Genomic DNA, 23768 nt, shown 5'->3' on the forward strand with positions numbered 1-23768 from the left:
CCGTCACTCGCGAACACTGCGTCTTAGACAAGAACCAGAAATGAGCCGGCAGGGTCCACGTTCTTCCTGACAGGTAGACGAAAGGGCAGGAGCTGTGGATTTGCCTGTTAATTTGGGGCACACAGTCGTCTGACAACGGTCCTTAATGCCCACGACGCGCCAGGCACTGGGTGAGGCCCAGGGGAGCAAAGGTATTGAAAAAAAAAAAAAAAGATGAGAAAGGGCCGTGGTTTGAGGCAGGCAAGATCCAGGCAATTATAAAAAAGGTTAGAGACGGACGGAAAGAACGATGGCCAGTGGGGGTTAACCTGCTCAGTCCTCACAAAAACCCCATGGTTTCGGTACTGATGTGAGCCCTCATTCTACAGATGATAAAACTATAGAACAGGAAAGTTACTTATTGACTCAAGGTCACACAGCAGGAAGAGACAGAGCTGGGATTCTAATTAGGGACTTCCGGATTCCAGAATCTGGCTCTTATCCGCAGTGCTCTCCTGCTCTCCTTGGGGTGAGAGAGATGGGATTTTCACCAGCCTAGGTAAGCATGCTAGGGCCCTAGGGAAGGCTTCCTGGAGGAGGCGAAGCCTGAGCTGAGTCTTGAAAGATGGAATGTTTCATCACGGTTCCTCTGGCTCCGTCACATCTAGCATCTGGGCTGTGCCTGGATAAGGCAGGACGTGAGGGTCAAGCGGAGGGAAGGAAGATGGGCAAGATCCCCAGAGGGATGTTTCTGGACTGTGACTTGAACAAGGGAGAGAAACATAACCCATTAGATTAACAGTGACAGTGGGGCACCTGGGTACTCAGTCCATTAAGTGTCTGACTCTGGATTTCAGCTCAGGTCATGATCTCACGGTTCGTGGGATTGAGCCCTGCATCTGGCTCTGTTCTGACGGTGTGGTGCCTGCTTGGGATTCTCTCTCTCTCTCTCTCTCTCTCTCTGTCTCTCTGTCCCTCCCCCACTAGTGCCCTCTCTGTCTTTTTCTCTCTCAGAACAAATAAATAAACTTAAAAAAAAAAAACTTTTTAAAAACAACACCACCCCAGGAAATGTGTTGACACGGGCAACTTCAAAGTCGAACAGTTTTGCAGCCTTCAGGCACGGCTGTATCCAGGGGGTCATTTGACAGCAGCAAGACTTGCCTCTTCTCCCACCATCTCTTGACTCTTCTTATTTCTAACTGGTTTCATTCCAAAGCAGGCTGGGTTCCAAATGACAACGGAGATGGCCTCCAACAGCTCTGAGCTTCCATTGCTTTCACAGCCAGCAAGTCAAGAAAGATCACCGTCTTCCTGCAGAATCCGTTTCACTCCCCTAAAGGACTCTGGTCGCCCCACTTAGGTCATGTGACTGCTCCTTGGCCCATCACAATGCTGGGCTCAGGTCACATGCTCAGGGGCATCAAAACAAAGGGTGTCCCAGGAGGAAGAAGAGCCTGGGGGGCTGGGGGCGGGCAGGAAAGCCACCCGTCCTGTAGGGCAGGCTCCCACCCTGACCCAGATCGGGAAAAGCAGTTCCGGCTCCTGCTCGGCCAGGCTTCGTGTGCCTGGGGGCATCTGGGTGGTGGCGGGGGGGAGGAGGAAGCCGGCCACAGGAGGATGCAGACAGGACGTAGCCCGAACCGGATCCTGACTGTCCCACAGAATCGCTGGAACGGGTGGAAAAAGGGAAAGGGAAGGCGATGGAGCCCTTGAAAGGGACCTGGAATGGACTGTGAATCTGAGCACCATGAAATTGAAGCTCATTTCACATGAAGCTCAAGCACTACTGTCTGTATTTCTACTTAGCATTTGGCGAACCTTTGCTTCCAGCCTGAAGGAGGTCGCGGAGGGGGGGAGGGAGGTGCCGGGTGCCCGGGAGCTCCGTGATGGGTGGGCTCTGGGACCCCGGGCTGCTCCGTCTCCATGGAGACAGACATGGTGGGAGAACGAGAATCAGGCCAGGTCCCGGTGAAGCAGCGCTGGAATTAGAACCCAGGGCTCCCGGCTCCCAGAATGACGGGAGGGAAAACCCGTCTCCATCTGAACCCGAGTTTCCTTAATTTATTAATCAGCAGCTGATCCCAACCAGGATTGGCCAAGCTGGGCACCTATGTTATCAGTAGATGTGATGATTTCTAGCGGTACAGAAGCAAGTAAAATAAAAATGTTTAGGGGCGCCTGGGTGGCTCATTGGTTAAGCGTCCGACTTTGGCTTGCATTTGTCATGATCTTGCATTTGTGGGTTTGAGCCCCGCATCGGGCTCTGTGCTGACAGCTCGGAGCCTGGAGCTGCTTCAGATTCTGTGTCTCCCTCTCTCTCTGCCCCTCCCCCACTCACACTCAGTTTCTCTCCATCTTTCAGAAAAATAAAATAAAATGTTAACAAACATTTATAAAACGTTTAATGATGACGTGTTGATCCTTATGGCCACCTTCTGTTTTTGCTTCCCCATCGATAGTTGTGAGATAGAGTTTTATTTAAAAATAAGTTTGCTTTGGGGGCGCCTGGGGGGCTCAGTCGGTTGAGTGTCTGACTTCAGATCAGGTCATGATCTCACGGTTTGTGAGTTCGAGCCCCGAGTTGGGCTCTGTGCCGACAGCTGGGAGCCTGGAGCTGCTTCGGATTCTGTGTGTCTGTCTCTCTCTGACCCTCTGCCACTTGCACTCTGTCTCTCTCTTTCTCAAAAATAAATAAACATTAAATAAAAAAATTTTTTTAAAAAGTTTGCTTTTGTGAAAAGCATGTGTCAATTTAAAGAATAATTCTAAGGAAGTTATAGTGCTGGTACCCAAACTGATAAGGCATTTGGCATGTGGGACATGCCGGTGGGGTGAAGGGGGATTTGGGGGCAGGTGAAGGGTCAGAACCTTGGTGCTATGCCAACTGGTACAAGCACTCATTTTATGTGCACACCAGCCATCAGCAGAAGTGTGCAAAGCGCCCCGGCGACTGGCCGTAACGGTCCCGGTGACTTTCTGATGCGCGTACTGAAAAACCGGCTGTGATCCCCGGTGACTGGCCATTTTGAATCCTGCTTTCTGAGACGTAATATTTGCTGACAGTCATCACATGCCATCAGACGGATTCCTCCAACATGACTGCAGCCCCGCTTCTGCGTCCTGCTTAGGAATGTCCCCTGATAGGCTCTGCTAGCTCTGGGTTTGAAACGATGGCTCCCGTCTCTCATGATTATCAACAACAGGGCTTGAGCTTCCTGACGACTCCCAAGGATGCTTTCCTTGGAAGGGTCTTGGCTGCACGCCTCTGTTTAAAGCGGGGAGGGGTGTTGACGGCCCCGGTGGTGGCCCCAAGCTGCTGCGTCCCGCGGCGGGAGGCCATTCAGCTCCCAGCTCTGTCTAGACAGCGAGCGTGCCAGCCACCGCCGGGCCTGAGCTGGCTGTGTGTGTGTGTGTGTGTTTAGATGTGTATGTATGTGTGTCTCTGAGCCTGTGTGTCTGTGTGTGTGTCTATTTGTTAATTACCCTGGAATGTCTGCTGCAGCCGGCACCGTGGAAATGTAGGTCATCCCAGGGAGGCGCGCGGTCACGAGGGGGGGGCGGTGAGGCCAGCCGGCGGCGCACACACCGTATCGAGGTCACGGCCGTCTGGGAGCCAGCCTAACAGGGCCCAGGCACGTGAGAAGGAGGCCGGCTGGTCTCTTTCCGCGGCTCTTTCTCTTTGTGCATTTCATAGTCCTGCTCACACTCTCTGTCTCAAGCATGTCGCTTTCCTGTTCCAGGGGCAAAGACAAGTGCCTCATTGTACACCTCAAATTGGATCTTTCATGTAGCAATCTTTTCCTGAGCCGGCACCTTCTATTAAGCAACTTCCCCTGCGTGGTCAATGGCCTTTTATCCTTGAGAAGCCCCAGAGGAGGGTCCTGTTATCCTCGCAATAACATAGTGCATAATCGCCGCGTACATTTTACAGATGAAGAATCGAGGCTCAGAAAAGTCACCCAGCTATTAATAATAATAGAGAACAATTCTTTCCCACTGACCGCAGGCTGCTTCTCATCTGCCATCTCAGCTCTTTGTAAATAATATCTCTGTTGATGCAACAAGCCAACAATGGCTGTCGCCATGTTGTGGGTGAGGAAATGGAGGCACAGAAAGCCAATCGCAATGTTAGTGGGATTCAAGCCCAGGCGGTCTGGCTGGAGGCTGGGCCCTCAAACCCTGTGCTCTCTCCTCACTGCGTTAAAGTCCCCAAGTTGAGTTGGGGTCAGTGTTTGGCTTAGATAAGCCATTCGGACTTGAAAAAACAAACAAACAAACAAACAAACCCTGGAATGAGAACAGGGCTATTGTGCTTCCTGCGAAGAAGCCTCTGCTTGGAAAGCATTAAACCCGCGTGCTGGCCAACAGCAGCGGCTCCCGGGGAAGTGGCTCAGGGGTCAGATCTCTCCACGTGCCTGCTCACCAGCCCGAGTCCGGGACGCCTCTTATCCACACACATCCCCTCCTCGCCCTGGGTTTAAAAAATAATCTCATCTAACAGACGTCTCCATCTGTGCAACAGTGCATGGCTATGTGGGGGCTTTGTTTGTGAACCTGACAGTGATAAACATTTAAAAACTGTGTGGTTATGAGCAAAACGTTTTAAGAAACTAAAAGAAATGACGCTTCAACCGTCCTCTGCTAGAGGGCTGGGGCAGACTGCCTCTCCCTCCCAGCCCTGACTCCAGGCACTTGGACTCTACATGAACTCCACCGGCTTTGTCACATATGTCTCCGTCCCCTCCATCCATGGCAGCTGCACTTTAAAAAGACACATACAGGGACACCTGGGTGGCTCAGTCGGTTGAGCGTCTAGCCTTGATTTGGGCTCAGGTCATGATCTCACAGTTCACGGGCTCTGTGCCAACAGCGTGCAGCCTGCTTGGGATTCTCTCTCTCTCTCTCTCTCTCTGCCCCTTCCCCCTCAACTTTCTCTCTCAAAATAAGTAAACTTTTAAAAAATTCATAAAACAACACATATAATCTGGGGTGCCTTTCTTCCACAGATAAGGTATTCTCAGCCTTGTGGGGGCTTGACCGTGACTTTGAAAGGATCGTTTTATCCAGAATGTCATGTTTGAGAAGGCAGTAGCTGACTGGCCCCCAGGGGCTGTCTGTGCCCCAGCCCTGTGCCAAGTGCCCCCACACATCATTGCTTCCCATCCACGCAGCCGCCCTGAGCATCGGGTTTATTATCCTTCTCTCATTTCGCATGGAGAGAAACTGAGCCAGCGTGCGGTTAAAATAAAAAACGTTCCCAGAACTGCCCGGCTTGGAAGTGACATGGTAGGGATGTGCCTCCCCACACAGCGCCTCCAGTACTTGCCTTCACTTTTTTTTAAGTTTATTTTTTTTGAGAGAGTGAGGGAGCGTGTGCAAGTGGGGGAGGGGCAGAGAGAGAATCCCATACAGGTTCTGCACTGTTAGCATAGAGCCTGAGGTGGGGCTTGATCCCATGAACTGTGAGATCATGATCTGAGCCAAAAATCAAGAGTCGGACGCATAACCAACTGACACCAGGCGCCCCAAGGACCATGCCTTCTGACTCTTCCCAGCCTGACACACGGTAGATGTTCCATAAATGTTTGTCACCAAGAGAAGATAAACTCTCTGCCAGGCTCGGTATTAAACGCCTGACAAGCTAACCTGAGGGCATGGCTGAGGAAATGGAGGCTTATCAGTCAGACGGGGACAGAGTTAGAAGAACCACCCATTGGACCCTTCACCCTCTTGGTCTGGTTGCTGGCCACATCTGTCCCTGGAGCTTGGGGGCAGCAGGCTTCCTTGCTCTAAAGGTCACTCTCAAGCCACTCCCAACCCCACCCCCCACCAGCGAGCCCTTCCAGCTGCCCCAGGCAAGTCCAACCTGCTGGCGCTGATTTCTGTCTTCCTGAATGGTCCTGGGAGAATGTGGAAGAGCCAGCCTCTGGGAGTCCTACAAACCTAGATCTAAATCTAAGTGCTGTCTGTGATCAGCTGAGCAAACTTGGACATGTTCCTTTGTGTGCAAAGAGGTAGGGATCATGCCTTCTGAGAAAAGTGGGTGTGAGGTCTGAGATGGACAGGAGGGTGTGTGAAGGGCACCTTGTACCCGCAGGTGATCCATGAAAGGTCATTCTCTCCACTAACATCTGCTGAGCTTACGGGCTGTGGTGTGTGATTTGCACATGAAGAGGTTGTTGGCACCTGGTCTTCTGTGACTCATGACCAGGATAGTTAGATCCGGGACAACGTGACAGAAAGGATCCCTCCTCCCCCACAGCTCCCTAGGGGTGCCCCATGCCCTCCGGGGCTGCTCAAGGAGAAATGCGACTTACCTTGATAGTTCGAGCACAACTGAACAATAAATCATATGTGATTCTAGTCTGTTTCTTTTGCCTGTTTATGCTCGCAAGGAGCTGAGAGTCTATAGAGAAGATGTTTTTACCTCTTTCTTATGAGACTAAGAGTACCTAGCAGAGGGCTCAGTGTGACTCAGTGCTGCTCAATGCACCCCATGCCAATTCAGTCTAGTCTAACTTAACTCCATCCCACTCAACCCAAGCCAGCTCAGCTCAGCCCAACCCAAGTCAACCTAAGTCAAACTAACTCAACCCAACCCAGCCCATCCCAATTCAACTCAGCCTAACTCAGACCAACTCAACCCAACCCAGCTCAGCCCAACACAACTCAGTAGCAATAGTTGTTCAATGGAAATCACACAAGATTTAAAGTCAGATAGACCTGGGTGACGTCTCAGCTCTTCCACTTACAAGCTGTGTGATCTTAAGCAAGTCACTTCACTTCTGAGTATGCTTTCTCATCTTTAAAATGGAGACAAAAACCCAACATTTGCCAGCACATAAGATTAATTTTCTGTTGGTCAGGTGCCTCCTGATGTGACACCATCAAGCCCACCCTGGGCCACTGACTGGAGTAAGTCTCAGCAGCTGCCCCCTTCCTCCCCTGGCTGATCTACCCCAGCCGCCTTGTACGAACACCTCCAGAACCCGAGGAAACCTCCAACCCAGGCCTCCTGCTTGCTTGGCACTTGTCTAAGAGACTTGGGGTAGGAGTTGATATTTTTCACCTTCCTGATAAAACCGAGTGACTTCATATGCACTAGCTAATTTTAAACTGCAAATGTGATACCTTCAAAGTATTGTTGTGGGGTCAGACATTAGTGCAGGGCACTCACGCTAAGTATGTAGAAATTACTGCAATGGCCGCAGTTCCCGTCAGCACCATCAGGACACGGGAGTAGAGGCTTTCCTTACCTGCCTCTACGTTACGAGACCTGAGACTAACCAGGGCCCTCTATGCCTCTGTAAATATTGTGCAGGTGCCCACAGCACCTCACGTGTTGGCAATGCCTCAGTGAGCCCTCCACTTCTGCTGCCCTGACTCTAATGAGGCATCTGGTTACCAGGAGTCAGGTGGATTTGTTCTCGAACTTGCTTATGCCAGTTACACCTGTAACTTTAATTCCGGAATTCAACAGAGTTGAGTTGTTCTACAAGATGAAAATCTGCAAGTGTCCAAAGAGAGATAATAGTCATCCCTATGAGAAATAAGTCAAGGGCTTTGAATGACTTGACCAGTATGAGTTGTGAAAGAATTTTCTGGAGAGTTAGAGGTGTGGGAGAGACTACTACCAAGATTAAAAACTACCTGAACCGTGAAGAACCCTATCTTTGGAACCTTTGCAAGTGTCCTTCAATTCTTTACTTAAAAGCGTTGAGAAGTAGCCATTCTAGAGCATATAAAAATGGGTGTGGCTTATGGAAGAAGATTAATATGGAAGTCCAATCAGCAAAATTAAAAGTGCTTTGCTGTACACAAAATAGTTGGTGGATGGATGTACCAGCGGGTCATTAAATCATCCAGCTTTAACTGCATCAAGACGTCACAGAATTGTTACTGCCATGGAGGTATTAAGGAAGCTACCTGCATGTGCGGATGACGTCCCTGAGCTCGGCTCTGCATCAAACATGAGTGTGAGCCGGGCGTGGCCAGTCCCCTTAGCAGAGCGAGCACAGTCTGACACATAGGCAGATGCAGTGCCCCCTCCCTCCACCGCTTGCTGGCTGAGTGATTCTGGGTGACTTTCCAGGGCTGTGATTTCTCCCTCAGCAGAAATGGGTGCTAAGAACCACCTCACAGGGTGTGAAGGTCAGCAGAGGGGTAAGGAGAGTCCATAGCCAGTTTCTGACCCATGAGAGGGGCTGTCAGGAGGGCCTTCCCTCCGGCCATGGGCTTCCCAGTCCCAGAGGCCCCGTGTGGTCTGACTTCTTCGTCTCCTATCCCCAAGCAGACGAGTTTCAGCTCCTGGCTGACGGGCACCGCAGGGCGCGATGTCTATGAAATTGTAAAGATGTCTATGAAACACGCCATCCCTCAAGCTCAGAAAATGCTCACATTTTGACACATTTGTCCCTTGGGGAGCCTGAAGTCCGNGGTGAAGGGCACCGGCTTACACATCGGGCCGACCCGGGGCCGCGGCCACACACCAGCCTCACGCTCCACCTGCCTGAACCTCACACTGTTCATCTGCAAAGTGGGACAGGAGAGCACGGGGAACCAGCAGAGAGATGCTTCTGCCAGGAAGCTGAATGTAGGAGGAAAGGAGACCCTCTTCCCCATCGGGCCCTGCATACTGGTTTGCTCATTGACTGAAGAAGACTTTTTTNTTGGCCACACACCAGCCTCACGCTCCACCTGCCTGAACCTCACGCTGTTCATCTGCAAAGTGGGACAGGAGAGCATGGGGAACCAGCAGAGAGATGCTTCTGCCAGGAAGCTGAATGTAGGAGGAAAGGAGACCGTCTTCCCCATCGGGCCCTGCACACTGGTTTGCTCATTGACTGAAGAAGACTTTTTTCCTATAGGCTTTGGTAGTCGGATTTCATGAATCGGGAATTGTAGTCTGAGTGCTCAGATCTCTCCTCTGCCCCTTATAGCCCCTGTTACCCACTTCATCCCCGCCTGGTAGGGTTGCCAGGTAAGATACAAGATGCCCAGATAAATCCGAATTTCAAATAAAGAAGAAATAATTGTGTACGCATGTCCTAGGCAATATTTGAGACAGATTGATACTAAAAAATTATTCATGGTTTATCTGAAATTCGATTTTAACTGGGTGTCCTGTGTCTTTATTAGCTTGGTTTGGCACAGCTCTACCGCCTCGCTGGGGGAAGATGGGGGAGTCCTCAGGGCACCTTAGTGGGGACTTGATTCTATTTTTTTTAACGTTTATTTTTTTAATGTTTTGTTTATAGTTTATTTATTTTTGAGACAGAGAGAGACAGAGCACAAGTGGGAGAGGAGCAGAGAGAGAGGGAGACACAGAATCCAAAGCAGGTTCCAGGCTTTGAGCCATCAGCACAGAACACCACGCGGGGCTCAAACCCATGAACCTCGAGATCATGACCTGAACTGAAGTTGGACGCTTAACCCACCGAGCCACTCCGGCGCCCCTAAACTGTTTATTTTTGAGTGAAGGGCGGAGGGGCAAGGGGGGGGCACAGAGGATCTGGAGCGGGCTCCGTGCTAACAGCACAGAACAGCACTAACAGCGCAGAGCCCGACGCAGGGCTTGAACTCACAAACCGTGAGATCATGACCCAGCCAAAGTTGGACGCTTTACCAACCATGCTCCCCAGGTGCCCTGGGACTTGATCCTATCAGTGACTACGCTATGACTTGTTTCTGGAGAGCTGCTGCGTGCCAGGCACGTGCTGAGGCCCTGACGCCCACCTCTCCGTCTGAAATCCTCAGTCTTGTTCTGCAGATGTGGAAATTAAGGAGGTGCTGCCCTGAGACACGTCACTGAAGCCTGTGCGTTAACTGCTCCACCCCCTGCACCCTCCAGTCTGAGGTTCCCAGACTCCCTGCCCGCCCCACTCAGGTCGTCCAGCCGAGCTGGCGGTCTGCCAGACCCCAACCTCCCACGGCCGGGACTGGATCTGGATCAGGGCTGTTTTAACTCGAGCGCCTGCACCAGCACGTAAAGCCTTTATGTGTCGCATCCAAATCAGTTCCTGGACAGACCGGCACCTTCCCCAGCTCCTATATGTCTGATTTGGCTCACGAGAGGAAAATGTAGCCCTAACAACCCCTCCAGGTCTCTGAGGAGACGGTAGAGTGTCCCTGCTCTCGGCTGCAGCCCCACCCGGCTCTCCATGAAACGTCTGCAGAAGACCGAGCGACCTCACAGCCGTCGCATGGTGCAGATCGGGCAGAATCACCTGCTGTTCGGGCTGTCACGTTTCAGGGGCTGCGATGCTCTGAGGCTCAGGGTCTGGTGCTGCCTGCCACTCATTCAACAACGAACAGCCTCGCCTGACCCAAAAGGTTGGCTCTTGGCTTTGTTTCTGGTTTTCTATACTTGGCTTTAAGGGAGCAGGTGTTGACTGCTAACCAACCCGGGACTCATGCTCCAAATCCAGGAACTGCAGACGCCGGTTAGCCGTGCTATGTGACCTTGCCCTTCGTCTCTGAAGCCCGGCTCTAGTTGGAAAAGATAAGTCATTATGGAGTGAGCCGGAAGGTGGTGGAGACATCAGGTAAAGCCGATGATGCCATCTTGCAGATGGGGACATCCTTGCTCTGGGAAAGATATTATGGTCAAGGCAGCAAAGTCCATGGCCATCGAGGGTACCCTCATTTATTTACCCATTTGATATATGTTAACCGAGCACTTACTCCGAGCCTCATGTGTTAGTACCAGTGATACAGTGAGGTAGTGAAGACATGGTCCCTGCCTTTCAGCATTCTATCAACTCCCGGGAAGATGGGAGCATACGTAAATAGTCCAAATGCCCGCAACGGAGGCCATCAGGTGAAGACCACTGAGGGGTCACCCCCCACCACACCCCTTTGTCTCTTTATTTCCCAGCCCCCACTGCACCCCCAGATGACACATATCTTGACGTCTGATGAGGAATCTCTGAGACACAGTTTGCTCTCCTGCTACCAAAGGCCATTTTCACTGGCTTCCCCCTTTAGTCCTGAAAACGTCCAACTCCAGCAGCCAGCTTGAGACCAAGAGGCCAAAACGCCGAGGTGCCCGGAGCCCTGGAGGGTTCAGCGGCGACAGCCTCGGTCTGTCGACCCCATCGGAGCCGCCCCCTCCTGACTCCTCGACACGCAGGGAAAACGAGCCCCCGTTTGCTTGCTCCGCTGCTAGTTGGGTTTTGTGTTACTTGCAGACTACAGCATGTCTCACTGAAGCAGAATTCAGCAAATTTTGTCTGAAAGGGTCTGAGAAATCTAGACAGAAGGGGTAAAAAAAAAAAGTGCACGAAGTCCCTTGTCCTCAAAAATTCACCATCAGTCGGGGACGTGGAACAGAGAACCATGCGGCCGGCTTGTGAGTCTGGCAGATGGAGGGGCCACACCTTGTCCGCCGGGCGCACAGATGCGGGGGCGGACCTGAGAGCTCTTGTGTCCAGATCGAGGGACGTGAACTCAGGACTCCTGCACCCTGCTCCATCTCCCTGAAGCTGCTTCTGTCCCTGTCATCCGCTTGAGCTGCCAAAACGCAGCTCACCTCAATGGTGTCTCTCAAACCCCAGAATCCCCTGGGGTCTTTTCTTTTTTCTTTTTAATTTTTTTAAATGTTTTATTTATTTCTGAGAGAGAGAGAGAGAGAGAGAGACAGCATGAGTAGGGGAGGGTCAGAGAAAGGGGGAGACACAGAACCCGAAACAGGTTCCAGGCTCCAAGCTGGCTGTCAGCACAGAGCCCGACGCAGGGCTCGAACCCACGAACTGTGAGATCATGACCTGAGCTGAAGTCGGATGCTTAACCAACTGAGCCGCCCAGGCGCCCCACCTGGGGTCTTTTCTGAGAGCAGGCTCACCCCCAGCAGGTCCGGAGTGTGCTCTTCCAGCCAGTTCCCAGGGCTGCCCTGCTGCTGGCCTGAGGCCCACCCCCTGAGCAGCCAGAGTGTGGAGGGCCACCGGCCATGTCACGCTGTCCTTCCTGCAGGACCGAGGCCGTGTCGGGTACCCTGGACTCTCATGGGCTCCCACGCCCTCGCAGGCCTCCTCAGTTGTGGCCTGTAAATCAGTTCCCTGGGGCTTGGACAGGCTTGGCATATGGCCTGGTTTCCCCAGGCCCGGGGGGTTTCCCAGGGATACGGGGCGCCGGGTCCTGGAGGGCTGGGAAGCCGGGGGGTCGCCCTGTCTAGACTGCAGCCTGAGGGATCAAATGCAAGTCCAGACAGCTCAGTCAGGCCCTCGGAAGCAAACAGGGTAAGTGCCTGCTGGCGTCGGCACCCCTGGCACGTCAGGGAAGCCGCCTCGGCACTGCTCCCCTGAAGGGGGACAAACCTGCCCCTGGCAATTCCCTCTGATGTCCCAGACCTGGGTCCCGAGGCCCGAATCGTTGGGGGGCACGATGCGCAAGCCCCCGCCCCCCTCGGGCTCGCTGGAGGGGGTGGCCCTGTCGCTGCTCCTGGCCGCGGCGCTGAGGACCGGGGTCGGGACAGAATGAGGTCGTGGATTCTCCGCACCTCCCGGGATGGCAGGGGCCTCCCCGCCTCCCACAGCCCTGGGCTCTCAATGACTCGCTCAGCTCCTTAACGGAAAAAAACGTGCTCTCGTTCCCAGCTGAATGTCCTTAATTTGCCTCATTTGTGCCTGGAGCACAGGCTAAATCAACGTGAAGCGAAAAGGCTGTTACCGGAATGTGACATCCCTCCTTCTGGAAGCGCGAGCTCGTGCCGACCGGACACGGAGGCCGGAGGGGGACGCGGCACGGATGGGGACGTCACAGTGGCCAGACGCTGCCCGCAGACCGAGTCTACTGTTTGGCCCTTGTTTGTTTTGGTTTGTGTTTCAAGGAAGTGGCCCCTATTTAAGAATTAGAAGATTTTAAGTAAAAATCCTTGTATCTAATTTCTCTTCCATCTCGTGGTACCGGCTCCACCTTGGGCAACACAGACGCTGTGCCGGGGCTGAGGACAGACTGCTTGCCCCTCAGGAGCAGTGCGGGCGGAGGGTGGCGGTCGGGGAGGGGGACGGGAGTATGAGCCCCCCAGCCAGCCTGGCCCCACTGGAGCACTGATTCAGGGCTTCTCTGAATCATTTCTTGTGCTCTTTTACTCAGTGAGCACATTATCAGTATTCGATTCACCTTCTCAAGTCATTTCTGACTTACCGCCCCTGCGAAGACGGGACTCCCCACATGGGCTGGACTTTGGACCCACTCAGGACCAGAAGCAGGAAGGAGGGAGGCTCAGGCCAGCTCAGGGGCTGGTCGTGGGTAGAATTTCAGAATGACACCTTCACGTTTCCTGTTACTGTGCAAAAGTGTGTGTATTCATTGTGAAAACGGGTATGAATTTTTTATAGAAATATTGGGAAAGAACATAATGGTATCTATTTTTTTTTTAACATTCACTTATTTATTTCGAGAGAGAAGGAGAGAGCGTTGGCACATGTGTGAAAGCAGGGGAGGGGCAGGGAGAGAGAATCCCAAGCAGGCTCCACATGGTCAGCGCAAAGCCCGACACAGAACTCGATCTTACAAACTGTGAGCTGAAATCAAGAGTTGGACGCTTCATCAACTGAGCCATCCAGGCGTCCCCACAGTGAGTATCTGTTAAGGGACAGAGGCTTCCACATGTCCTGCAAGGCACCCTAAGAAGCCGGCCAGAAAATACCCCCAACCAGAGGCTCTGAAGTCTTCCCCTAACGTGTTTGAACAGGAAGTGCTCATTTAGGCGCCCATGGGGGCGGATGTCTGCTTGAGTAAGTGCAAAGACCTACTTCTTCGAAGGCAAATCTAGAGAAATAGAGGCATCAGGGTCATCTCATTTCTTGATTTATTTCTTGTATAGAGAAACTTAATTACATGGAAAAACTGTTAACATCAGATACACGGAAAGTAGCAAGGCGGGATGTAGTGTGTGATCCTATTATAATTGAGTAAATATTTAAATGTGTCTACGGAAAGAAAGGAAATGGTCCAAGTCATAGTGTTGGCTTTTACTGGTGGATAGATTGTTGCGTTAAGGTTGGGGGTTTTTTTATTCTTATTTTTGTAAAGAATCCCGGCAATCAATTCTGTTTCTCAAGCTAAGTTTCCTTGAAACTGCTCAGTTGATATTAGCAAATGCTCACCAAGGATACAGGTTGAGCCCCGAATGTGTATCAGAAATGGTCAGTAACTGTAGCTGTCGTAAGGGTGGTGTGCTGGTCAGGTCTGTGCCAGGCTGTATGTAACAGAAACACAACATCAGCTTAACAGAATCAGGCTTTGCCCCCAACCTCCGGGCCCCCATATAACATGCAGCCCAGAGATGGGTAATCCAAACAATGGCTTTATAATGGAGCTCTGCTGCCCTCTTTCTAGCATTCATACTCACAGTGTATGTTTCTTCCTCATGAGAGCAAAATGGTTGCTTCGTCTCCAGACATTGCATCTGCAGTCTAGAAAGGAAAAAGGAAGGGAAGAGGGCAAATGCTAAAATTCCTTTTTAAAAAAAAAAAATTACATTTAAAACATTGCCAAAGGATTGCTTCTGATTTCCCACTGTCCCAAACCAGGTCACATGGTAATTTTTAGCTGCAGGGATGTCTGGGAAGGTGTTTATTGATAAACCGGCACATTGCTGCCTGAGCAAAATTGAGACTCCGGTTAGGGACCTTGCAGTGTCCATCGCCCAAACCAACAATGGCCATAATCTCACTTCCCGTGAGTTTTACTGCCTGCTGTGTGCTGTGCTGGTGTCACACAGGACTGTTATCATTCCATATCACAGAGAGAGAAACTGAGGCCAGAGAGGCACAGCTACGGGCTCTGCTGGGTCAGGCAGACCCTGATTCTTGCATTGTCTCATCTGGGTCCAGAGAATGTGCACCTGATCACCAGGGCATATCAGGAAAAACAGCCAGTTGGGGATCAGCATGCACATGTCAGAGAATAGTCATTTCTTCTTGAATCTGGACTTGTGGCCTCTTGGGTCCTTTAAGACCCGAGAGAGAGAGAGAGAGAGAGAGAGAGAGAGAGAGCGCTTCTCAAATAGAATGTGCATCCAGACCCCCTGGGCACTCTGTGAAAATGCATATGGGATTCCCGGTGTGCCATGGACTCTGCTCTTCTTTTTTTAAGTTTATTTTACTTATTTTGAGAGAGAGCGAGCGAGCCAGGGAGGGAGAGAGAGAATCCCAAGCAGGCTCCATACTGTCAACATGGAGCCCAATGTGGGGCTCGATCTCATGAACTCTGAGACCATGATCTGAGCCCAAATTGAGAGGTGGTTGCTTAACTGACTGAGCCCCCAGGCGCCCCGTAGACCCTGCCCTCCTGGGACACTCCTGCGATGCCCGTGCTGCTGGCGGTTGCAGACCACGCTCTGAGCGTCCCACCTCCCTGGGGCTGACCTGCTGGATTCCAACGATGCCCACGAAACACAGCGTCCTGGGGAACACAGGCCACCGCACAGGATCCGATAGGATGAGTCTTCACGGATGAAGCCAGGCCAAGGAGAGCCTTGCTCCTGCCTATTTCCTCGAGGAAGAGCTGCTTCCTGCAACACGTCCAGTCCAGGCCTCTAGAAGGACCAAGGGACAGTCCTCAGACCCACAAGGGTGCTGAGAACTTGATGCTCTTGAGGTCTTGGCCTCTGTTTTCATCTCAGAATCTCAGGAACTGGGGGTCTTACTTTCGTTCTTTGCACTAAGATGGCGACGACGAGGATGATGATGATAAAGCGGACCATGATGAAGAAGATGAGCGAGGAGGGGAAAGAGAAGGAAGAGCATGAAGAAGACGAAGGGGAGGAGCAGGGAGATGTTGAGGGAGGAGGAGGAGGGAAGTCACCGAGTTTACTGAAAATGCCTGGTGTCATGTCATCCTCAAGGTCACATTAGGAGGGAGGGTTGGACTAATTTTATACCCATTTTACAGATCAGGAAGCTGAGACCAGAGACGCTGAGTGACCTGCCCAAGTCCAGGCTGGTGGCTGGTGACGGATCTGGAGTGGGATTCGGACAGTCCCTCCTCCCGCGGCTTTGAAAGGCGCACCCTCCATCGCGGCTTCTCTTCCGCTGGGTTCAGGTTAGCTTCCTTCTCCCCGCCGCAGCACGCCACCACTGCCCCTACCCCGCCTGCTGCGGGATCACCTGGGGCTGGGCTGCCACGAAGAAAAAGAAGGGACAGCCTGTAGAAACGTACCGTGGGAAAGAATGATCTGGACGCCGCAGACAAGGGAGCGTTTCCACGGACGGCCCCACCCCTTGCTGGGGACAGACGGCTATTCTACAAGGGGCTGGGAAAACACAGATGTCTTCTGGTGAGATGGATATACCAGTGCGCACCGTGAACACCACAGGACATTTGTGTTTGGCATATGTGACACTGACCGTAAGAAATGCGAGGGGAACGCAGAGGCTTGCACCCCGCTGACTCAAGCCACAAAGGGTCCACACACGGGTGTAGTCACGTGTACACACACCTCAGCATCCCCTCACCTCGCCTCGTGGGTTCAGAGCCCCAGCCGTTCCCAACCGGTGTCTGACGTCCCTCTGACGGAAGACCTTCCTTCCTGCACTTGACCGTGACTCATAAGCCACCAGTCTCTAGACGCCAATTCACGGGCGCACTTCAGGTGCCTTTCAAGGTGAAGTGCCTTGTCTACTAAAGTATTTGTGTATTTTCTGCTCCTCCAGAAAGGAGCAAATTTCTATCTTCTTTTTTTTTTTTTTTAACGTGTTGTGGATGATGTTTTGAGTGTTGTGTTCCTAACCCCATTTTTACCACAAGCCCTGCCTTTTCGACATGTGCTTCTGTGGGGCTCAGTCATTTTTGGGGCCACATGTCGCCTCAAGGCAGAACTGACTGCATGTGAGTTGGGTTAGTCCCCTGGCCATCTGGGAGCCTTAGTTTCCTCATCTGTAAAATGGCCACAGCCCATTAAACATGTAAAAAGCTATCACACAGAGGGCAGTAAAAAGAATCTGCACTTAGTGTCGGGGGCCCAGGTCACGGGCCAGGTTCCGAGACCTCTGTGAGTCTCTAAGCATCAGCTTCATGGGCTATTTCAACAGATGGGGACCCTTTCCCATCGCCCCCCGCCTTGTCTGGCGCCAGCGGGCCTCATGAACTCTAGCGGTCAGCGTTACCCGGGCATTTTGTTCCTTCTTGGGGGTGTGAGGTCACTGGCAGACCGGGAGGTGGGCTCCAGGCTAGTGCTCCCCCCCCCGTGGCCCTGAGAGCAAGGTGTCCCTCCAGTGACGGGACACGTGGGTCAGGATGGTTGGGTGGCCCATCCCCCAGCTGCCCGCTCCCCGCCCTGCCCTCACCCTGCTGATGCTGGTCGGGGCCGCGTTTCTGTTGCATTTCCAGGTGCTTATTTTGAACCCTGAGAACTGAAACGGTCACAGGGCGTGTGTTCGTTGTTTTCCTCTTCGTTTGGGAATGTTTCTAAGGAGATACAGCCACGGCCGGGATCTCAGAAACCTCCTCCATCCCCAAACAGTAACCAGTATAGTTCAAGTACGTTTGTTCCCATAAGGAAAGGAAATCGAATTACTGTTTAAAATTGGGAACGAAATATCAGAAAGTGTAAAGGAGAAATGAGAAGTTCCACATGTTCAGCCCATCGTTAATCTCTCAGTGGATTTCATTCCAGGCCCTTCTCTATGGCACGTCTCCTCTGGGTGACACAGGCTATGTGTCCCATGTTCACTCAGCATTATGTCAGAAGCATGTCCCCTTTATTAAAAATGCTTTTTAAACATGAGTTTTAAGAATTGCTATAAATATTCCGCCACAAGGACGTTCTATAATTTATTTAACCATTTTTACAGGCTTGGATGTTTAATTTTTTTAAAAGTCAAGTGATCCCATGATTGATGTCTGTTTATATTAACCCATTTTCATTTCCTGATTATTTTCTTGGGCCAGATTCCCAAAAGTGGAACGACCGAATAAAGTAGATGAGTGTTTTTAATATATCTTCACACCTACATACGTCGACCAGTTGCTGTCCATTACGAAGGGGTCCTCACAATGTAGGTGACTCCGTTGTCCCACACAATCCTGGATCTGAGTACTATCATTAAAAAAAAAAAATCTTTGTTCAATTAACTTTTAAAATGGGCTCTCATTGTCTTGATTACATTGATTAATTCTGAATATATTTCTTCACAGATCCATTACTAATGATTCCGTAAATTAGAGCCCTGACGAGAACATCTCAGCTGGGTTTGGAGGCTCATTCTCTCGGAATGGGCTGCAAGATGAAATCTCGGGTGCCACTAAGGTGTCCTCCTGCCTTCAAATTCAGGTCAGCTGGGCAGGAATGTGGGTGCCCCCCACCCCCCACTAGGGAAGGAAGTTCCTTTTTTGGCTTTGCAGCAACCTGAACTTTAAGATGACATTGGCATTGGAGGCCCTGAGTGGGGATGGATGGTCTGGGGTTTTCCAGGCCAGGTGAGTGGGGCGTCAGGCCTGATTCGGGGTCTGCTGTGCCCTGGAGCAAACCCCCTGCTCCAAGCTGAGATGTGATGGGCCCAGTGAGTGGGTCTGAGAACACTTGGGTCCCGTGCAGGACTAATCACACAGACAACAGGAACGGGATCTTTCCACGGGTTACACTCAGTGGCCCAGCTCAGGGTGGAGAACTTGGGGTGATTGACAAAGGCCCGGGCCCCTGGCCCTGGGGGACTTTCGTGGCTTTATTCAGCTGTCACCTTTGGGAGGTGTCTCAATGACACCCAAGTGGCTTTCTCTCCCGTTCAGCCGGCTCACGGACGTGCTTTTCCTTCCCAGGACTATATCCATCATGGGCTTAAATTCAGGAACTGTCTTGACATTTATCAATCAGCCAGAGAGCAGATCCAGGCCTAGAAGACATCTCATTAATTTTGCAAGTTTGATTTATGCCCTATTTAAACTGTGGATTAAGTTCCACGCAAGGGGAGAAAGAAATCAAACAATTAAAGCAGTCTTCCCCCCGGAACTGTCTGGAGGTTCACAGAATGGCAAGTGAGTGCCGCACGGAGGGAATAGAGCTGTGAGACCGGCCGTGCCTGCGGCATCAGGAGACGCAAGTTCAAGGCCAGCTTCAGGCAAGTCAGAAGCCAGTGACCTTCAGTGTTCTCATCTGATGATTTTTTTTTTGAAATAAATTCTTTTCCTTTTAAAAAAATTTTTTTTTAATATTTTATTTCTTTCTGAGGGAGGGAGAGAGAGAGAGAGAGACAGCATGAATAGGAGAGGGTCAGAGAGAGAGGGAGACACAGAATCTGAAACAGTCCTCAGGCTCTGAGCTGTCAGCACAGAGCCCGACACGGGACTCGAATCCATGAACAACGAGATCATGACCTGAGCCAAAGTCAGACGCTTAACCGACTGAGCCACCCAGGCGCCCCCTCATCTGATGATTAAAGAGAAGCAGCGTGGTCAAAGGCACCTCGTGAGGAACAAAGCACCATGCACTCCATGGTGGGTATCTCAGCCTCCCTCCCTTCCACGGTGGTTCTCGTACGACCGATGTAGTTTGTAAAGTTGTGTGATCATTTAAAAAATATATTTCATAGGGGCACCTGGGTAGCTCAGTTGGTTAAGCGTCCGACTCATTCGATTTAATTTTTTTTAATGTTTGTTTATTTTTGAGAGAGAGCGAGAGCATGAGCATGCTCAAGTAGGGGAGCGGCAGAGAGAGCCAGAAACAGAGGATCCAGAGCCAGTTTTGTGCTGACAGCAGAACCCAATGTAGGGCTCAAACTCATGAACTGTGAGATCATGACCTGAGCTGAAATCGGACACTTAACAGACTAAGCCACCCAGGTGTCTCAGACTCTTGATTTCAGCTCAGGTCATGATCTCACTTTCCGTGGGATCAAGCCCTACATCGGGCTCTGTGCTGACAGCATGGAGCCTGCTTGGGATTCTCTCTCTCCCTCTCCCTCTGCCCCACCCCCATGCTCTCCCTCAAAATAAATAAACATTTTAAAAGTATATATATACATATATGTATATACACTATATATACTTAGATGTATATAAGTGTATTGATATATAAATATGGTATACATATATGTATATAAAAATACATTTTTCCATGTTTTATTTTTATTTATTTATTTTAAATGTTTATTTATTTATTTTTGAGAGAGAGAGTATAAGCGCGGGGACAGACAGAGAGAGAGTCCCAAGCAGGTTCCACACCATCAGCTCAGGGCCCAACACGGGACTCGAACTCACAAACTGTGAGATCATGACCCGAGCTGAAGTCGGACAGAGCTGACTTCGCCTCACCCACCGAGCCACCCAGGCGCCCCTCCCTGTTTTATTTTTAGCTTTAATCATAAATCACAGGCGGACCACCTTCTCAAATGAGAGAATACTTTTTTTGTGTGGAAACCCTGTTGGTTATTTCTCGTCGCTTCCTCCATCAGAATGCTTTATGGCGAAAAATCTACAAAGGAAAGTAAAGAACCGACTGATCCAGAATCTGCGTCGTAGCCTTGGCTGGGCTGGGGTAGTTCTACCGGTGACCCAGGCGGACACACACCAGGGTAAGCCTGGGCTGTGCCCACTGTGTCCGGATAAAGGCTCCCGGTGACAGATTTTACCATCTCAACGACAGCTTCGTGGCCATCGAGTGGCTGCAGACCTTCTCTGTGTTTCCTACAATCTCAACAACTCCCTCGCGCTCTTATGTGATGATGACATCTATCTCTCCAGGCAGACGGCCACGTTCGTGCTCATTTAGCCAGAGCAGACGGGCGGCGGGCGGCTGAATTGCTTCCTTCCCCAGCATTATCCGCTCGGCTAATTGAGTTTGGTTAATCGAGGTCGTGATGAATGAAGCCCAAAGTGGCTGCCTGGGGCGTCGCCTGTCGGCAAGGTCAGGTGGAGAGCCCCGTCCTTCCAAGGGTGGGCTGCTTGCGAACCCCGCGCGGGGCATCTGGGCAGGACCCTGGGACGCGGCTGGCTCCTCCCTGCGCACTGCGCCTAAGGCCCCCACGGGCCCGACTGCTTTTGGAATCAGGAGAAACAACGGCTTGGAGCAGACGGAGAGCAGAGGGTGTGGAAACTCTGGNCGCCCAGGGAGACGCAGAGCTGCCGGGTCTGTGCGTGCAGAGCAGGGCAGAGACGTTCCGGCCACGTCGGCACCAGCCCCCGCCTTCCTTCCCCGGCGACCCCAGGACACTCCTTCCTGCTCTGTGTCCACTTCGTACCACACCCCACGCCCCCACTGCTGCCTCGCACCGTCCGCAGAGGCGCGGTGCGCGAGCATCGCCACACCTCCCTGCACCCCTTCCCACGCCCGCTCTCTGCTGCTCCTCGAACCGGCTCGCGGCGGCCTGGGGCGCAGACGCAATGACCCCTTTGTCCCCGAACCCTCGTTACAGCTTCTCTAACGTTTGCACCGGATTCCACCAGGGGTGAAAGCAAGGGCTGGCCTCCCCGGGGCCTGGGGGCGTCTACAAGGCGGGAGTTTATTGAGAGCTTGCGTTTTGTCTTGAAAAGCGCTCGCAGGTCTCACATGCCGCCCGCCTGCCGCAGAAGGAAGCCTCTGAAGACCAGCCCCGGGTGAGGCGGGCGGGGCGTCCGCGGCTCCAAGCGCAGGGAGGGCTCCACGGCCCTGAGCGCAGCGCCCCCTCCGCCCCGCACCTGTGCCCTCCTGCTCCTGCGCCCAGCCCGCCCCACCCCCACGGGCTCTCCGAGTCCAGGCCCTCTCCCCGGCTGCACCGCCAGCTGCCCCAGGGGCCGCCCTCCCGCACCCAGGCAGACGACTTTCTTTTCTTTTTTTCTTAAATGGCTCATTGTCAAGTTGGTTTCCGTATAACCAACCCAGTGCTCGTCCCCACAAGTGCCCCCGTCCGTGTCCACGCAGACGACTGTCTTACAAAGCGCGGCCTTGAGACAATTAGGTCACTCGCCACGTTAGCAGCCTTCCGCGTGCTTGTTCACTTGTATTAAGAATATAGTCACTGGGGCGCCTGGGTGGCTCAGTCAATTAAGCGTCCGACTTTCGCTTAGGTCATGATCTCGCGGTTCGTGGGTTCGAGCCCCGCGTCGGGCTCTGTGCTGACTGCCAGCTCAGGGCCTGGAGCCTGTTTCAGTCTGTGACTCCCTCTCTCTCTGACCCTCCCCTGCTCACGCTGTCTCTCTCTCTCTCTCTCCTAGAAATAAATAAAACATTAAAAAAAAATAAAGAAAGAAAGAAAATAGTCACTAAAAGCCGGCTGTGTCCAAACCCCTTGCCAGACGCTGGGGGACACCAGCGCCCGACAGACCAGGGCTCCCTCGGGGTCTGGCATTCTGGTGGCCTCAGTGTATTTGCTCCAGCAAAGCCACACTGGAAGGCAGAAAAATGCGCCAGCGTCTGGGTGAGGCTGGGCACGATCCTGGGCCTGCCCGGGCCTCCCCGTTCAGCATTTGCAAAAGCGGCTGGTCCTTGGGGGGGGGGCGCTCGCCCCAAGAGTACAAGGGGGTGCAGAGCCACATGGACTTGGGGAACGCGGGTGACTGGTGCCCTGGAGAGATTCGTGAGGTACATTTGCAGGTTCGATTGCGGGGAGTCCTCGCCAGCTTTCTCCAGTTTCCAAGCAGCCCTTTTCCTGCAACACCTGTTAACATCCGGGCACGTGGGTCCTGCGGCGCCCACTTCCGGAAACGCCCATCCTCCGGGCGCCCACTTCCGGAAACGCCCATCCTCCGGGCGCCCACTTCCGGAAATGCCCATCTTCTACTTTTCCAGCCAGTCTGTTGGGCTCAGCGTTTTCCTCGCTGGTCTCTGCCGTCGGGGGACGTCTTACGTCTCCCCTCCTTTCGAGAACGTGTGAGGATGTGTGGACGCAGCTCGATGGTGTGTTTTGGGGCAGCGCGCGTGTGGCCCGGGGTTGCCGGTGCACAGCCCGGCCCGGGGTGGGGGACGTCACCGGGAGTTTAGGGACCACCTAGGGGTAAGGAGGATTTTGCGGCTTCAGACGGCTCAGGCACAGCCCCTAAAATGGTAACAACCAGCCGGAAACATTCAAAATCACAACAGAACAAAGCAGGGGTGGGGCGGGGGCACAGGAAGGAAACCCCAAGTCTGTGCAGCCAGGAAAGGTAACGTAGAAATAAAGTTCCTCAGCCCGCCCTGGTCGGCTTGGAGCATCGGGGCGAGCCGGAGCCCGGGGCAGAAACGCGATGCCCCCTGGCTCCCAGCTGGCCGGGCCCCCCTCGCAAGCCACCCCATTATCTGCCGTTCAGCCAACGCTTCAGGGACCCACAGTGGGGACCCGGGGCGCCCTGCCTCCCTGCCCACCCCTTCTGCGTCCCAGGAAACTTCTCTGGCATCTCATTAAGTTTCCCTCCATCCCAGCCTCCTCTCCTTCCATACTCTATTCCCATTCACATCTCCGCTCCCTGAACGCCCCCCAGCCGCGCCCCACACCCCTGCGCACACCAGCTCGTGGGTCGCGGGCCCTCGGTATTTTTGACCGTGCAGCTGGGGGCTGGGCTGCAGAGACGCGGGATGACGGCGGGATCCTAAAGGGCTCGGGTGCCTCCGCTTCCGCGCGCCAGGCCTCAGCGAGTCCCGGGGTGGCCCTGGGCGGCTCTGAGGCGGGGCTGCTGGTGGGCCAGGGGGCTGCTGCCCTTCCTCGGGCCCTCGCCACCCCTCAGCCTGTGGCCCTGTTGCTGCGTTCCTGTGCCACACGTGGCCAGAGAGGGGGCCAAGGCCTCCCGGGGTCTCCTCTTACCACCGGAATGACAGTTCTCAACCGGGACACGTGGCTGCGTGTGGAGACGCTTGACTGCCGTGATGGGGGGGGGGGGGGGGGGGGGGCCCGGGG

Source organism: Crocuta crocuta, unplaced genomic scaffold (genome assembly GCF_008692635.1).
Source record: "Crocuta crocuta isolate KB4526 unplaced genomic scaffold, BGI_CrCroc_1.0 scaffold27, whole genome shotgun sequence".
NCBI classification, from domain to species: Eukaryota; Metazoa; Chordata; class Mammalia; order Carnivora; family Hyaenidae; genus Crocuta; species Crocuta crocuta.